The sequence below is a fragment of the Anas platyrhynchos genome, chromosome 10 (assembly GCF_047663525.1).
Source record: "Anas platyrhynchos isolate ZD024472 breed Pekin duck chromosome 10, IASCAAS_PekinDuck_T2T, whole genome shotgun sequence".
Taxonomy (NCBI): domain Eukaryota; kingdom Metazoa; phylum Chordata; class Aves; order Anseriformes; family Anatidae; genus Anas; species Anas platyrhynchos.
The window spans coordinates 2,890,817-2,908,913 of record NC_092596.1 but is presented as its reverse complement, the minus strand read 5'-3'; the positions used below and the strand labels follow the sequence as shown (position 1 = coordinate 2,908,913).

At 40.9% G+C, this 18,097-nt stretch overlaps 2 long non-coding RNA genes across 2 annotated transcripts in view; both read left to right on the top strand.

Moving 5' to 3' along the window:
- Positions 1 to 11,239, top strand: part of LOC110353175 (uncharacterized) — a 43,916-nt gene extending 32,677 nt beyond the window's left edge. Inside the window, exons 2-4 of the long non-coding RNA XR_002403350.4 lie at positions 4,897 to 5,079; positions 7,514 to 7,588; positions 8,199 to 11,239. This is a non-coding gene — a long non-coding RNA (uncharacterized lncRNA). The remainder of the gene's footprint in view (positions 1 to 4,896; positions 5,080 to 7,513; positions 7,589 to 8,198) is intronic.
- LOC106017884 (uncharacterized) overlaps positions 1 to 18,097 on the top strand; it is a 466,435-nt gene that overhangs the window by 192,333 nt on the left and 256,005 nt on the right. The gene's annotated exons all lie outside the window — the stretch shown is intronic.

Genomic DNA, 18,097 nt, shown 5'->3' with positions numbered 1-18,097 from the left:
TTGTGTTGTTCAGTGTTATTTAGCTTCTTAATATGCCATTGGTCTGCATAACATTGAAAGCTTATTTTTGTGTTGGTGCTAGCTTTTAGAAAGAAAGTTTCAGTTTATTTTACTAGGCAATCCCCATGTCTCTTAATTAGTAACTTTCCCTAATTTAATTCCATGGCAGTGACTATTTGACAGATGAACTAGTCTTGCATGTGCACACGATGCAAACAGCATTTTTATTAAACATCAGAGGTACACAACCAAGCAACACGTCCATCAGTTATGTTGCCATTTGCTGTGTTTTATCAACATCTAATTTGTGGGGGATTGCACTTTTCAATTACAAAAAATGCATCTCAAAGGTGAAGTCTCTCATTTCATGAGAGAGGATGAGGTAGCTACTTTGATGTTAAAACATCACTTCTTGTAGAGTCTGGGCTGTCCTTTGCCATGAATATGTAACCTGGCTCACTTTATGTCCAGATCCTGCTGTGTGCAGGACAACAGAGATCATCAAATGACTAGTCTCTCTTCTTTTTTGACCAGGCTTGCCTCTATTTAAGTGGAGTAAAGAGAGAACAGGCAGCAGAAGAGCCAGGAACAGGTAGTAATGGTTGGTGTGTGCCCAGTTAGATAATGTTTTATGTCAGAGAGGGCTGGAATGCCATGAGACATTGAGTGAGGACATGCACAATACAGACCACTGGCAGGTTGTAGAGGTATTTGCTGTGATATCAAATATAGATCTTCTGCACTGGTGGTTGCATTTTGAGAATTTCTTTCAAAAACTGTTTATAGATGCATATCCTAAGGAGTGTATCTCTTTTGGATTGAGTGTGTAAACTTATACATATAATACTGTATAGTGCTAGCGCATCCCTAAGATGCTGAACTCTAAGTGTGAGTTTTAATCCTGGCAGTCTAAAAGAGTCTAAATGGTTAAAACTGGAGTACCTGACTTGTGTTGACTGTGTCCTGCATTAGATCTCATTTGACAGTCTCCAGTTGTGGGAATTAGGACTGCTACTGTATTCTCCCCGTTAAACAGGTCATTTTGAGTCATTCATTATAGCTCACCACTTTCTGCAAGTATAAGAAGTTTTTCAGGTATGAAGCAATGTATATTCTGTAGAGCTACTGCTATCCTTCATTTGAGAGGGGCTTGTCACATCATCCTGGCCATGAAAGGCTGCTCCTTAAATGTGTTATTTTAAAATAAAGTGTAGCTCAAGGCCTGGTACGATAACTTCCAGTTAGTTAAAAAGGAACTTGCTGGAGGCCAGCATTTTGAGAACAGACAAACCAGCATTTGAAAATTTTGCCAGACAGAGGTCTACAAAAGGTTGCTCAGAGATGCAAGGAGAGAGTTGTTCTGGATGCTCCCTCTGTGCTCTGTCTCTGAATTTTCTTGACTCTGGGGGCCCTCTGCATAAAAGAATGAAAAGAGCCAGGTTCTAGGAATGTGCTGACCTTCTGGCCAATGCAGATTGGTCAGGCAGCCGCAAAACAGCGGTCAGAATACAGTCCTGTTAAACGTGATGAATCACAACTTCTCTTTCTGAAGAGGGAAAAAAATCCAAATCTACTGAAATTGAAACATAATAAAATAAAATGCCTCTAATGCAGGGTAATCATGTGAATTTGCCTTACACATCATGATTTATAGGGCCTTAAATATACTTCCAATTTCTGTCCCTTTAATTCTGTGCACTCTTGGAAAACTGATCGGTTGAACTTGCATTTGAGAATAACAAAATGCAGCCAGCCTAGCTCTGCTCCCAGACAAAACCATGCTTCTTATTTAGATGAAAATATTTATTAAACTCTTCTTGTGCTGGCTTTGCTATCCTTCAGGATAAATGAAAGTTTCCAGTCCAATTAATAACTAACCAAAAATGAAGAATATTTGTTTGAGATCTTGGTGGATGAAATGAGTCTCAGCAAATGCTGCAAATTACTCCAGTAACACCTTTTCAGAAGCATAATACTGAGTTGCAATTGTAGTAAATTATCAGCTTTTCTCTACAAAGCTTTGATCCTTAGAGCATATTTTTTTTCTTTTGCTAGTATGCATACCCCCAAAAAAGAAATGTAACAAGATGCTTAAATTGCTGACTGTTGTGTGTGATATCGATTGGGCTCATTGATGCTGCATTATCTAAGACTAAATTGGCATCAACTTTTTTTCCCTCTGACTCCTGAAGATTTTGTGTTCTTTTTAATTGTTGGAGGAAGGTCAGCACAAAGTGTACCCTCTGGCTTTTAATCTTAGAAATGTCCTAAATGAACAGAAAACTGCACGTCAGCGAAATGAACTCTTGCTGAAAGCAATGTGTAGGCTTCTCATGTTTTGCGTTTGTGATGACACAAGCTTTGACCTTGGCATGTATCTTTTTGAAAGAAGAATCACATTTGTTCCCTTCAGCCTAATAGCAATGTTGATGGCAGAAACTGTGCACTTGCATGAACAGCAGCTCCTGACCTACTGCAATTAGTAGCCCTGGTTGAAGAAAGGCTTTAATATTGAAGTGCTGTTCTCTTGTAATATCTCAGCGTAAGGTTCCCAGCTTCTGTCTTTCTGCAGTCAAAATGGAAGTGGTAAGAGACATGGATGATTAGGGCTTGATCTACTAAATTATTTCTTTGTCCTTTTGGCTGAGCCTGGAGTCTGACAGATGGAGAGCTAAACTTGTGGACTGGACTGTTCCTACAGCCTGAGGGAATTTCTGAGCTCATCCTTTATCTTTTTTTCCAGCTGTGGCAGGCAGGAAACAGGAGTCATCTGCAATATCTCAGCCTTTGGCCCCAAAGAGCAGCAGTGTGGTGTGTGGGTGGATATGGATGCTGTGGGGCAAGGAGTCCCATTTATTTCCCCCGAGCATTCAACTCAGCCTCCATGGTGTCCCACAATACACACTTGAGAAATGGGAGGAAATATAGGTCGAAGTTTTAACTTATAAAAAACTGTCAGGCTGGAGGTGCCAGCACAGGTTGCAGTGGCCTTCGTGCAAGAAGGGCAGCAAGCCCAGAGAGATCCACGCCTTAGTGCTGGTTGATCCTGTGCTGCTGCACTGGGAGGAAATTAATTTCAGCACTTACTTCTGAAGTTATTATCAGGGCGTTTGCATCAAGTGCTGTGGCTGAATGCAACCAGGTTGAATGCACAGGGAGAGAAGTTTATTTTCTATCTAACTGAGCTTGCCCAAAACTAGGAAAAAAAAAAAACTCAAGCCCTTTTCCCTCGGGGTTTTGGCTCATATTTCTTTGTTGAGACAGGAGATTCATCAGGAGAAGAATAGCTTCCCATCTGTTAGGGATGCAGAAGAAAAGAAATCAATTTAGTACTCTGATTCCCCCCACCTAAGTTTTGCTCTCCCTGAGGAGAAACAAATTTGGTTTACCCCCGAAGGCTAATGAGGGCAAGAAGAAAGTGGAACAGCTGAAAAACTTCTCAGCATTTTAAATAATACTTGGAGGATAAAGCAGGCCTGGAGGCATCATAGTGACTTTGAACAAAGCTGGAAGCATTACTGGCCTCTGTTTGCAGAGGTCTGTGTAAACAATTTCCAGTTGGGTGAATTTAGAGGCTTCCCTGGCTTCATTTGAAATTTCACTTAAATTGTCCCCAGTGTGTCAGGGACACTCTCAGGCAATGACAGTTGGGAGATTTTTCATGTCACCAATTTGACCATCTGCCTTTGACAATAAAACGTGTGCAGTAGTTGATGAGATGTTGCAAGAAAAAACAGAACGCACTGAGAAAAATGCTGTGAGCAATTTGTGTCGCATTTCTCTCTGAGCCTACAGCCAGGGAAAGCTGTGGAGCAGATGCAAGCCCAAAAGGAGGGGATTTTGTGCACTAAATAACTGAAAGTGAAATACCAATCTTCAGATGTGAACCAGCTATGAGAAACATCAGATGCTTGTACAATGCTTATGGGAGTCTGTACAAAATCTGTGTGTGAAATCTCTATACAGTAAGCTGAATATAATGCTTTTGTATATGGTTCTACTGAGTGCTGTTTTGTCAGCAAGAAGATGCTGAAGAGTTTGTGGTTTCTGCATGTGATTTAGTTTAGGATATCCAGATGGAGTTTGAGACACCTCATCCATGGATTCCTGGAGACAGCTGATGCTGAGGAGTGCTTTGTATCCAGCAAACCTGGAAAATGTGTGACTGCCAGCTCTGGCTTGGAGCAAGGGCTGGGGGATGCAGAAAACCCTCTGGCTCCAGTTCTCTGTCCCGCCAAAGTGGGCCAGGTCTCTTTTTGTCTCCCTTCCCATTCCTGATTCTGTGGTTTCCATCGAAAAGTATTCTTCAGCCTGACTGCACATGACCTATCTTCCAGCAGGAGAGGCTGGAGAAGAGATTAGAAAAAGAACTAGGTTCCAATTTCCATTCAAATATTCCCAATATTGTCCCAAGGGCTCTGCTGTCCATGTGTCAAGCTGCTTACATGTGTTACTGTTTGTGTATGTAATGTGTCCTCTTGGTTGCTAAAAATATGATAGCGTAAAGGGAATATTTAGTTGTTAATCAAATGCCTTAATGGCAAGAACTGTTTTTTTTTTTTTTTTTTTTTTTTTTTTTTTTTTTTTTTCCAGAGATTTTTCAGAGATGAGCCTTATTCATGCATAGAAAGAATTTCCTTTTGATTTATGCCGAACTACTTTTGTAGGATGCATTTCTCTGGTGGTTAGTATGGTTTTGTTAATCTTTTGTTGTGCTGTGTTAAATGCAGTTATTTTCTGATGGGAAGACAACTAAAAAGCAGAATTCTTCAGGAGACCCAGCTGAGGGTGTAAAGAATGACCTTGCAGAACCTTCCATTAACAGGAACCTCTGACTGAAACTGCGCATAGGAGCTTTGTTCATCTCTGATCTTTCTCCCTGCCATTTTTTTCCAGCAGCAGCAGTATGCTCCTCTCTTTCTCAGTCACTGAGATGGCCATGCCTGTTTCCCTGGAAATAGCACTGAAGCTGAGGCCCTGCAGATCAGCTCCTGTGTGCTCTGATCTGAACCTGCCGACCCCAGCCAGAATTCACCGTGCCAGATCTTTGGTCACATCACCTGACACCAGGCTCCTCAGGTATTCATAGCTTTGCTGTGTTGAGGTCTGATGTGAGGCATGGCCCTCTTCTTCCCTCTTCTTCTCTTTGAGACCATGTTTAGGAGACCTGGATTTATTTTTGCTGTTCTGCAGAGCTGTAAATATTGAGGGGCTCTACATAGTTATTAGTGTTTTCCTGCCCTGTAGGCTTCAGGAGGTAAGATTTTTTAGCATATGGGAAGATCAGACTTTTAGAGAGACTGCTGTGAAGTGTTATGTGAAGCACTTTGATTTCTTTTCTTGCAGAGCACGTTATGGGTCATGTTGCCCTGAACTGTTCTTCTTACACCCACCTGCTGTCTTGAGCTCATTTCCTTACATTGAGAAAGTACCTGGGAAAGAATTGACTCAGAAAATATTTAAAGGTGATATAATCCCATCAGAGTTTAGAAAAGTAGGTAAAAGAGATGTTTAAAATGAAATAGTTCGTCATTTTGGGCACTGGAACCTGCACCTGTAGATGTTTTCTCAATGGTAGGGGAGATCTGTCTTTTGCCATGCTTATTTACTGTAAACTTTTCAGAGCTCTTTGAGGAATCTTGGACATAGATGCTAGGATGTAAGGTCACATATCTACATCAGTTATACTTATGTAGTTATGTAGAACATACATGATATTATTTCATCAGTTATTCTAGGATGCAAGGTCACCCTACATTTATTGTGTGAAGTAATGGAGAGCCAGCAAAAGCTGTTTATAAATTGGTTTTCTAAGCACTGTTGGGCTGTTCTAGAATTTGTGCTTTGTATTTCCTAGCATTTCATCTGCATATTCAGCAATCTCAAGATCACTTTTCAGTTTTTCATTGTCAGTTCTTGGCCTGCCAAAAGAGTGAATTACTTTTCTACCTGATCATCTGCTTATGCAGACACAGAAGAGAACTTTTAGATCATGTTTCTGCTCTGTATTGTAAAACCCAGTGTTACTATAGGCAAGCATTTTATTTTAACACAGTATATCTCTCAGATTTCCAGAACAAATTCCATATATAGCTCTGTTTCTTTCAGTAGAACCCCCTAACAACAGATATCTGGTCTTTTCCTGTACACATTAATTTTGCCTCAATAGCCAATAAATGTTTGATGTGCACATAATAATAACACAAAGAAAAAGTGATTTTCTGCTGTGTTGTATTTACTTTCGTTAGATATTTCAAAGAAGATGTAATGTTCGTAGTGTTCCCAGATGCTTCATGAAAACAAATACTAATACCTAATTACTGCTTTATAAACACTTTATTGTATGTGGCAGTAATTTATACTTGAATAGTATTAATGAGACCAGAGACTCAGTCCTGACCTAAGAGGTATTTGCCTTTCTGATTCCAATTTTCCCCCCTTTAGCACATACATCTTTGTCATTCTCATTTTGTAATAGAGAAAAAAGAAGTAGAATCTTTGTTAAAAATAGATTCTTACTTATGATTTTGTCAAAATTTTACTTGAGTTTCTAGAAAACAAGAAACAGTAAATGAAGTCAACAAGTTGTCCCTTTCTCTACGTTATCATGTGTCGTCATGGTAGCTTGAGGACTGGCAATGGGTTAATGTCCTAATTAAAATCAGTTATTTCAGAGAGTGGTATCTGTAATCGAATCAGAAACTGTTCATGGAAAAGAAACCAAGCACAAGACAAAGAGTTCAGACATAGGAAACACTGTATATCAGCACAAATCCAATAAAAGTAAAATCAAACCGACAGTGACATTTTCCTAGTGACAGAGAAAAGTGGTACATCCAGCAATGAACTCACTTGCCTGGGGACTCATGGTGACCATCAGCCTCCAGGCATGATGTATGATGCTAAGTGTTCAACTTGCAAGTGTGCTGCTAGAGATCCTTTTTGCTGTTCTTGACTGAAGACAAAAAGTTGTTTTAAGAACAATTTACAACAATGTATTCTGGTTGATGCATTTATATCCTGTAGTGTCTTCTTTCTGTGAAACTCAGACCATGCGTTTTATGGAATACAGGACTCATTAAAGCCAAGCATTGTCAGTTAAGAAACTGTTCTCCTTGCACAAAATAGTAAAATGGGCTTTTGGTGCAAGTGAATTCATATATAGGCTTGGTTGCTATAAACTGAGCCTTGTATATGCAAACTACTAAAAATTTCATACAAATGCTCGAGAATGTACCATCCGGTTATGTTTGGACTCTAAAGATATCCATATTTAGCTTTCTATTGTGAATATGTTTCTTGACAACCTGGTAAAATACAAGATAATAAAGAGACACAAAATGTAGCTAATGTTCATTGGCAACATATCTCTACATATGTTATTGTCACAACTGAATTAAATTATATTAAAAAAACAAACTTGCTAGTAGGTTTAAATTATTACTTAAATCATAGATTATGTCTGTTAAAAAGTCTAATCAGACTTTTCAGAAAATCTATATTCTATTTGCAGATGGATTGGCTGCAATGGTAATCAAGAGAAGAAGACCATAATATTATCCACATGAAATCTGGGGAAAGAGAAAAGGTAAAAGACTTTGAATTTACTAGTTGCAACTTTTTGGTTGTTTCTTTGGAAGACCATATCATTACTGATGAATGGATTCTCTGATACTGTTGAATAATCAATTCCTATTTCTTATAAACCCACAAGGAAAGAAAATAATTTCTTTTAATCAAAAAGAAAAAATGAGATGGTATAATACACCATTCAAAGAGGCTAGTAAATACTATAGCTGAGTTAAACTACTTGTTATGATTGACAATAATGGCTTTTATTCCTGAGACAAGGCTAACATTACCTTGGCTGAAATGTGTGTTAGGATTATATGGTAGAAATTTGTTTATTATTAAAACATAATTAGGTATGAGAACCATTTATTGGTGAATTTGGATGGCAAATTTTGGCCTTGGTAACTTCCAATTTTTGGGTTTTCCAGTGGATTTCTGTCCCATGCACTCAGGGAGCAGGTAAGGACCAGATGTGGGTCAGGAATGGGAGTCTTGGTGACCCACTAGGCTCTCCTCAGGGTCTTTCTGGGTTTTAAGATCACTTGCCTATGTGTTACCTTTTTGGTTACTTGTTCATGCTGTGGTAGTCACTGGACTCTTTGTTGCTGAGGTCTTGTTTTTTCTAGGTGTGTTTTGGAAACCTGGTATCCTTATAAATTTATTGAAGATGGATTGAAAAGCAAGGAAAGAAGAAAAAAAAATATTATTTAGAGGCAATATTCTTAGCTGGTGATGCCATTCCTAGCCCAGCTAACGAGGGAATTACACTGTCCTTAGGTTTCTGACATGTGTTGCTCTTGTGTTTTGCTCATACATATGTAAACTTAGCAAATAGCGCAGAAATTTCAGTGGAAGCTGTAACAACTCTGCAGTGCTTCTTGGACTGGTTCAAGGCTTCTCAGCAGAGCAGACAAAATTGTATTTTCTGATCCAAGCCTGAGGGCTGGAAGCACAAGTGGGACAGCGGGTAGGTCTGAAAAACTGGGTCATGGACTCACACTCCCTGGGGAGGCTGGAGGGAGCCGGGAGGCTGTGACTGCTCTCCAGCGTCAGAGAAACCTGTGTTTGTCCACTTCATTTGGGCCAGGAGCCGCCCTTTTGTAAGTAGGTGAGAACAATCTGTCCACCATTAAAGTTCAGTCTTGATTGCTATTATCTGCAGGGTGACTGAAGTCAGGCAGCTTCTGTAGAGATGCTTGTCTTTTCCCATTTTTTAGCAGCTGTATCTGGTGTTTTGTTGTGTGTGCCCGGTCTCTGAACTGTTCCACCTATTTTCAGCCTTTTTGAGTTGAAGCATCTTTTCTTCATAGTATTTATTGTCTTGCTGAGATAGGGAACATCCCTTAAGAGGTTTAGGATGATAGACGTGCATGATGGTAAATCTTCCTGCTGCTGTGGAATGGTAGTTGTGCAGTGGTGGATGCTGGCTGATATGTAGTGTTGCTGCCCACAGCCAGGAAAAAGAACATCCAGAAGGTAACAAAAACATTCTTCTTTTCTCAAGTGGATTTCACGAAGGTCTGAAAATGATCACTTTTTAATGTTCTTCTACATTGGACATGTACTCTTCCCAGGGCTTGCATTCAAATTTTAATTCTTGCAACATAGTTATAAGTGAAAATGGTTATTTCCATACCTTCTATCTCTGAGCAGGTGAATATGTTAGCCTCTTTAGGAATATTTTACATATTTTTCTCTTTCTGAATCATGTTTATAATGCACTTCAATGAGCAAGGTTTCCCAGTGTTAGCTGCATAGGGATTTATGCAGAATTTAAGATTTAAATGTATTTATTTTATTTTCCTCTTGTTGCTCTCATGACTTGATATGTAATGGCTCACAAAGGAGACCAGGTGCAAAGTGTCCATAGACAGCAGGTGGCGTTTGGGCTCTCAAATCCACAGGGAAATGTTCTGTTATCCCCTGTTAGCATAAGAAGTTTCATGGCTGATGTAAAGTAACACAAAGGTTCAGATGACAATCAGATTCACAGATGCTGTTTCTAGAAAGACAAATTGCAAAGGACTCTTGAAGATGCTAAACTTGCATAGTAGTTGTCTATAATGTGATTTGGAAACTTTAGTGAAGAGAATAGCAGAGCGAGCTATTAAAATTCAGTTTTACAGCCAACAGGAAAGGTATCATGAGCTGGCATTTGATTCTGCTCTCTTTTGTTCTTGTTTTGCTTAATTAAAGAGCACAAAACTAACCTGAAAATGTCTGTACAAGTACAACATACATCTATTTCCAGGGTTTATCTGCAGTAATGTTAAGATAGAAGATTTTTTCTTTATTATTATCTTTTTGCAGACGACTTTTATCTAATAAATATAATGAAGGCAGCAAGGCAGCTGTGTGTTTCAGTTTTCAGATGGTGCTGGGCATGATTAGCATAGAAGCAGGCAGTAAGGATTAAACGACAGACTCAGATCACTTTCAGGCTCTTCCTCAGGGTACTGTTTCTTTTTTGTTGTTGTTTGAATTAATAAACTCACAAGGCAACACAAAATGAAGCGTAATTCCTCAACCAACACAGCTACTGGCTGCCTCCCTCACTTGCCTGGGGCTGGTTCCAGGAGTCACCTTCCCCTGCTCACCCTGGCAAAGTAGGAAAGACCAAAAATGGGCTGGAAGAAGGGTTGCTGAGTTTTGTAAAAGTCAGGCTGTGTTACATACACAGATAATATGAGGGTTGGTGGAAGGTGGGGATTCAGGGTTGGGTGCTCAGGAACACACCCTGCATTGCTCTCGGGGGCAGGTGTCTTTCCATTTACCCTTGAAGCAATGTAGGACAGCTGCTCTCTGAGCTTAGGCAGTAATCTATATCTCAGAGGCAAGGCCATGTAGGTGACTCTTTGAATTTCCTTTTACATGGTGGAGTTGGTTCTGTATCAAATCTTCCGCATTCTGTAGATGAATATCATGAATTTGGCCGGTGAACGTTAATCATGACTGTATCCCTTTAACAAATGTAATGATGTATAACTAGGCCCACAGTAAGTAATTACTTGGACTCTCTTACTAATTAATTACCTGAGGATATTTATGGTCTGTTCAGCACAAGAACAACTGGCGTTATCCATTAAAAAAAAAAAAGAAGAGCATTTGCAGAAATGTTCCTAGTGTAAAGTGTGTTAACTTAATGCTTGATTTCAAGAACAAATGTTAATACATCTTTTTTTTCTACTGAAATAACTCAATTCCAGCCCCTCTAGTTCATAAACAAGTCATTTATTTACTCCAAGTAAATATTCCAAAGTCTTCCATTATGAAATTGTAGAAATTAGAGGTGAAAATGATGTGTTTATTTCTGCAGCTTATTTCCTTTTCCTTCACAGAGTTGGTTCCCCTAGAATACATGCTGATTTTGTGTACTGCAGAATAGCCTCCCCCTGGGAGTTACACACAATGGGTTAATTTCCAACATTACTGAAATCAGAACTTTTGTTTTTATTGAGTGATGATTTCATATAACAGATTTCAACTCTACTATTAAGTGTGGCAAGCAGAAGAACTGGAAATTCTCCTTACTTTGGCTTAGTGATGCAGTGGGATGGATGATCAGATCTTCCCAGTGGAAATTCCTTTAGGTGTGGAAATGCAGTACAATTTTATGTCTGTGTGTCCTGCTGTTGTAACATCCATGGCAATAAGTCGATCCTCTGAGCCACAGAATCTGCTCTCTATATCAGTGCTTAAAAAAAAAAAAAAATAAATATATTTACTAGTCATATTTCCTAGATGAACAATGGAATAAAGGATTGCTCAAAAATACTATTTTTGTTTGTTTTCTGTTTTCTGTTGGTTTTGCTCTCCCAAAGTCTGGGATGATGAATGCCTGTGCCTTAACTGAGGCATGAGGCTTCATGAGTTACAGTGACCCAAGCTCACAGGGAAGAAGGAGGGAGGATAAATGAAGGGATGAAATGAATGGTGGTGATAAAACAATAAGTAAGTGTCCTTTCATTTAACAAGTGCCAAGGTACTGTGGGGGCTGGGGCAAGTGCTTGTTGGGTACTTTTTGGAGAGCTGTGGCTTGGGAGTTTGTGTGGGGTGCTCAGGAAGGGCTGGAGTAGGGTAGCAGGAACACAAATGGGTACCACCAAAGTTCATGGGTTGCTTGGACCTCAGTCTAACAATCCTTGCGGGGATTTTCTTGTGTCACCTCTCCCCCAGTTGCTACATAATTCCAGAAGTGCTTTTATTTTGAGTGCACTGTGCCACAAAATCTGATTTTAATGGGTGAAGTGCTACCAGCTGTCACTCCATTACCTCCCATGTGCTGACAGTGGCTCTGAACATGGCTGGCTGGTTAGTGGGTCTTTGCATGAGGTCATTCACATATTCCGAAGGTTAACGGGAAATTTTTCTGGGTCATTCAAGCCTTTGTTTGTTTGAATGTGTCTGCCTGGACTTGATAAAATAACAGCAATTAGTATCATCTTTCTGAGAAACAGGAGCGATCTTATCAGATTTTTGGAGGAGGTTAATGCTAATGTATGATATTTATATGGCTTTGTATTGAAGAACTTCAATTTGCAGCATGAATAGTTCAATTTCTATTTAGGGTACAACTCCAAAGGAAGTATAATTACAGTTAAAGGGTGTCACGGAACTGGTGAAGCATGAGGTTAAGAAAACACAGGAGATATTTTGTGAACACATTTTAGGCTTATGCCTTGTAAACATAGAGGAGACGTAACTAAATAAGAAACAACTTACCAATTGGTTTGGGCATTTCACCTCTTAAAAATGGATTAATAAATAATGCTGCTCACTTTGTTCACTTGATTTTTGAAATATCCACCTCTGCTAGAGCCAGAATATATGAGACTATCCACTCACCCAAAATATACATAATTAGTTGCACCTCTATCAGAATTTCTTCAGAAATCTCAGAGTGTCTCATGGGCTAGGTTGCTAGAAGGCAAGGGTGCTTGTGAGAGCTGGGTAACATTTAAACATCACTTCTTCCAAGCTCAGGATCTGTGCATCCCTAATAGTAGGAAATGGGGGAAGGGAGACAGGAAACCTGTGTGGATGGTCAAGGAGCTCATTGATAAGATCAAAAGGGAGAGGAAGGTCTACGAAATATGGAAAAAAGGCCTGTCCTCTTGGGAGGAGTATAGAAATGTTGTCAGGGCTTGCAGGGGCATGACGAGGAAGGCTAAAGCCCACCTAAAGATGAGGTTTGCAAAAGAAATAAAAGATAATAAGAAGTGTTTGTTTGTTTGTTTGTTTTTTAAGTATGTAAACAGTAAAAGGATGACTAAGGATAATGTGGGTCCCTTGCTGAACGAGGGGGGGTGTCCTGGTAACAGGAGACACTGAGAAGGCGGAGATACTGAATGCTTTCTTTGCTTCAGTCTTTGTTTCAAGGACCCTCCCCCCTGGGACTCCTCGACCCTGGTGGGAGGAGAAAGGTCTGGGAAATGGAGGACTCCCCCCTGGTTGATGAGAGAGTGGTTTGGGAGTGTCTGAGTGAGCTCAGTGCGCACAAATCCATGGGTCCTGATGGGATGCGTCTACGTGTGCTAAGGGAGTTGGCAGAGGTGATCACCAAACTGCTCTCTATCATCTGTGAAAGGTCCTGGAGAACAGGAGAGGTGCCTGAAGACTGGAAGATACCCAACTCTGGTCTTCAAGAAGGGCAAGAAGGAGGATCTGGGAAGCTACAGGCCAGTCAGTCTCATCTCTTTCCTGGAAAGGTGTTGGAACAGCTTGTTCTGGATGCCATCTCCAAGCAATTGGAAGAGAAGAATGTTGAGTTGTAGTCACAATGGATTCACCAAGGGCAAGTCATGTTTGACCGATCTTGTTGCCTTCTGTGATGGCATCATCAGCTGGGTGGATGGGGGGAGAGCAGTGGATGTAATCTACCTTGACTTTAGCAAGGCTTTTGATACTATCTCCCATGACATCCTGGTAGCAAAGCTGAGAAAGTGTGGGATAGAGGAGTGGACAGTAAGGTGGGTTGAGAACTGGCTGACTGGCTGAGCTCAGAGGGTGTTGATCAGCAGCACAGAGTCTGGCTGGAGGCCTGTGACTAGCGGTGTTCCCCAGGGGTTGGTGCTGGGTCCAGTCTTGTTCAACATCTTCATCAACAACCTTGATGAGGGAATAGTGTCTGCCCTCAGCAAGTACGCCAATGACACAAAGCTGGGAGGAGTGGCTGACATGTCAGAAGGCTGTGCTGCCATTCAATGAGACCTGAACCAGCTGGAGAGATGAGTAGGAAGAAACCAAATGAGGTTTGAGAAGAGCAAGTGTGGAGTCCTGCACCTGGGAAGGAACAACCACATGTATCAGTACAGGCTGGGGGATGACCTGCTGGAGAGGAGCTCTGAGGAGAAGGACCTGGGGGTCCTGGTGTATGACAGGCCTCCAAGAGGGCCAATGTGTACCTGGCGTGGATTAAAAGGAGCGTGGCCAGGAGGTTAAGGGAGGTGATCCTCCCCTTCTACTCTGCCCTGGTCAGGAGTCACCTGGAGTACTGTGTCCAGTTCTGGGCTCTCTGGTACAAAAAGACAGGGATCTCCTGGAAAGAGTCCAGCGGAGGGCCACAAAGAAGATACGGGGCCTGGAGCATCTTCCCTATGAAGAAAGGCTGAGAGACCTGTGTCTGTTCAGCCTGGAGAAAAGAAGACAGAGGGGATCTCATCAACGTGTATAAATACGTGAGTTGTGGGAGACAGAGGGATTTGACCAACCTCTTTTCAGTGGTTTGTGGGGACAGGACAAGGGGTAATGGCCACAAGACAGAGCACAGGAAGTTCCACCAATATGAGAAAGAACTTCTTCATGGTGAGGGTGACGAACCACTGGAACAGGCTGCCCAGGGAGGTTGTGGAGTCTCCTTCTCTGGAGATATTCAAGGCCCATCTGGACGCCTATGTGGGCAGCCTGCTCTAAGAAATGTGCTTTGGCAGGGGGGTTGGGCCCAATGATCTTTTGAGGTCTCTTCCAACCCCTACAATTCCTTGATTAAAGAATCAAAGAATCACAGAATTGTAGGGGTTGGAAAAGACCTCAAAAGATCATCGGGCCCAACCCCCCTGCCAAAGCAAGTTTCTTACATCTGTCATGTTTGAACTATTTTTGTTAATGAGAAGGTTATTCAGTACCTTGTCAAAGCATACATAAATCTGCTCAGTGGCAGTACTTATAATTCATTTGAAGTGGATACAATTGATATTCATTTATTGTAGATAAAATTTGAAGATGCCCATTTCTCTTCACCTTTCCAGTTTATTTTCCCTTGCACAGCATAAATAGTTCGTAGTGACTGTGATTGTCCCCCATACACACCTGTTTAATCATACTTTTTCTTCTTTAATCAACCCATTTATAGCAATCTTTGCTTTTAGCAAAATATTGAGATGCAATCAGGCAAAGCTGTCAGATTGTTCTGTGTCTGAATGCAAGATGCTGATTACTGTTGCCACTGTTAGCTGAATAACACTATTAAAGGCTTTTATGAAGTATTTGCATTGCTTGTTCATACAAATACAAAATCATGGCAACACCATGGTGAGAAAGGAAACAATGCTCATTTTGTGACACATTTCTTCCAACACAAGACAGCAACAATAATCTGTGGAAAGTATCTGTATACACAGCACATTTGACAGTGTCTTTTGGTTTGTTAATTGCTAAATTATTTAAACAGCAGCTCTCTCTATTGCATACAGATTGTTGAACAGCTCTCAGCAAAGAGGGCAGAGTTGGTAGGGATGTGCAGATCCTTGCTTCTGTGGGATGTCCACACTGTGCTGGAGCTGTCCTGGAGGATAGGGAAGGAAAATGGGCCTACAAATATGAGGTGGGAACTAGAATAGTGGATTGTGTCATTGCAGAAGGTTTGTCTGTGGGACGGTATGCCTACTGTTCTGTTAAGCTTTATTACCACTGGATAAAGCTGCAAGGAAGACAATGCAATGTTAGCTTAGAAAATACAGTTGTTGGAGGTGCTGAGTGAAGGAGCGATTCCAGAGATCTCACCAAGCTAGGAGTTTTTCTACCTGAGGTAAAGAAGAAGGGTCTTGGTTTGTCTTGCAAGGCAGTAACACCTCAAGCTCTCCTTGCTGTCAGCTGCAGCTGTAAACGTAATGTAAATAAAAACTTACAAATGGGCAGGAAGCCTGTGTAGTGGTGCTGAGGCACATCTGCTTGCTTCCTCTGTCACTTTGGTATTGTTGTATTGTTTCTTGTATTCCCCCATAGCAATTATGCTACTATTACAAAAGAGAGTATCCCATTGTTTTAGTAAGAGTCATTCATGACAAGCTTGATTACAAAGCCATGCAGCAGCCAGAACTCAGCAGAGCACAGAAATTTCTTGTTGCAGCCTCATCCATGGCAGCAGGGAATGCCACAGCAGTATGGCCAAGGTCTGCAGTGGCAACACACATGAAGAGAAACTGCATGAAAAAGAGATGTTAGAAATGGCACAAAACCAGAATCCTTGTAGTGACCTGCTGATGCCCCTTGGCACCTATCTAAAAAGTGTCTCTGTGTTACAGTAATGCACTTGGGAGAAAATTGTCTGCCTTGTTTGTTGTGCTTTATTGCTTGCAAATGCCATTCTGGAATACTTGCTGGTGCATTTCTATTGTTTAATAGCCATTTAATAAGATCGGATAAAGATTTTACATTTTGGCTTTTGCTTTCAATTTAACGGGCACTGTGCAGAGCAGTAATGGCTCTGGTAATCAGTTTTCAGTGTCACATGACTGAGAGTACTGTGAGTGTGTCTGCTCTTGTCCAGCCATGATCTGAAGTTATAAACACTTCTTCCCATACAATTCAAGAAATTGTATTTCTCACTTTAATTTGTGCTGGTTACATATGTAGGACTTTCAAGGAACCGTGTTGACCAACAGGACAAACAGATGTCAAGAGTAATTTAATACCTGGTTATTTTTGCAAGCTTTATAATATAGTGATTTATCCTATGCTTTAATAGTGCCTGTTTTCATTCTTACTACTTTGTGTCTTTTGGCTGATAAAATTTAGAATAGAATAGAAATAATTTTGAACTAGCACCCAGTTATATCTTCTATGCTCTAATAAGAGCTGAAAATATGACAAAATAAATTCAACTGACCCGAAAGCAAATATAATGAGAATATGGAATGAAATAATTTCATTGTCAATGCAGGGCAATCCATAGTAGATGTGTTTCCCTTTGAAAAGTGTTAGAGCCACTGAGTTCACTTTATAAAGGATCTGCTCCTTTTGAAGTTCCCAATCTAGAGCAAAAGATGCAGACCTGAGGGTCCTGGCTTCTGCTTTGGAATCTGCCATGAAAACCTGATGCCTGTGCTGTGCATATACACCTTTTCCACTTGGCCCCTGATTCCCATGCATTCTCACAAAAATTCCATAAAAATTACATATACTTGAATTGGCCAAATATTCAGTAATTTCACTCTGCTTAGGCCATATCAGCCCATTTCTATCTGCCACTTTCAATTAATCCATTGCTGAAATGCTTAACAGCATCCAAATGTCTCTGCTGCCTCCTGTCTCTCTACTTAGCACATGAGAATGTGATGGGCTGAAGACTCTTGTCATCCCCTTCTCATGTGGTTTGCCAACAGATGGCAACAGGTCTTTGAGGAGAACCCTGTTGTTGCTACTTTCAGCATCAACATGAAATTTCAGAAATTTGTCTGGGAGGGGGATGTGACATGTACCTGAGCTGCTTTCCATCCTCAGACATTCTTTTATCAGTTAGCAAAACTTCTGATGGATTTGACACAGCCTTGGGAGTGTCTGTGTCCTAAAGGATGCGATCTTCTGTGCATACTGACGATGATCAGCTCCACAGGATGTTGGGGGATATAGAAGTCGAATTTACAGTACATTTTTTTCCTATTGGGTAGGTAGTTTTTCCTTTATTCTGGGAAGGATGGAGGGCAAAGCCTGATGCTTTCAGGAGGCACAATTATGCATAGTGTATTACGTAAACATCTCAAGTAGAAGCAAACCTTGTCAAACCTTCACCCAGGCAACATTTACTGAGTAGAGAGTCTTCAGTTCAGTACTGTGTAAGTGCTGGTTGGTAACCCAATGATGGTTTGTGGGAGTGCTGCTTTAATTAATGTGATCAGTATTTCCCAGTGTAAGATATAGAACCCCTGCTGCTAAATGGAGCAAGTGCCAACACTGCTGTTGGTCAGGACTTGGCATCCCAGGTGTGTCAGTGATTCACTTCCCCACCACTGACCCCATCACATTTGCCTTTCTCACTGAGAGGGCAGTGGGGGCCTGTCATGAGCCCCAAGATGAATAAATTATATGATTCATTGAAGGAGAGATAGTAGCAGTGCACAGTGCAAGACTGAGGGTTGTCAGCTGAGGTCATGCTCTTGTAAACAGTCAGGAGTGAGGAAAGAGTAAGGAATCACAGAATCATCTAGGTTGGAAAAGACCTCCAAGATCACCTAGTCCAACCTCTGACCTAACACTAACAAGTCCTCCACTAAACCATATCACTAAGCTCTACATCTAAACGTCTTTT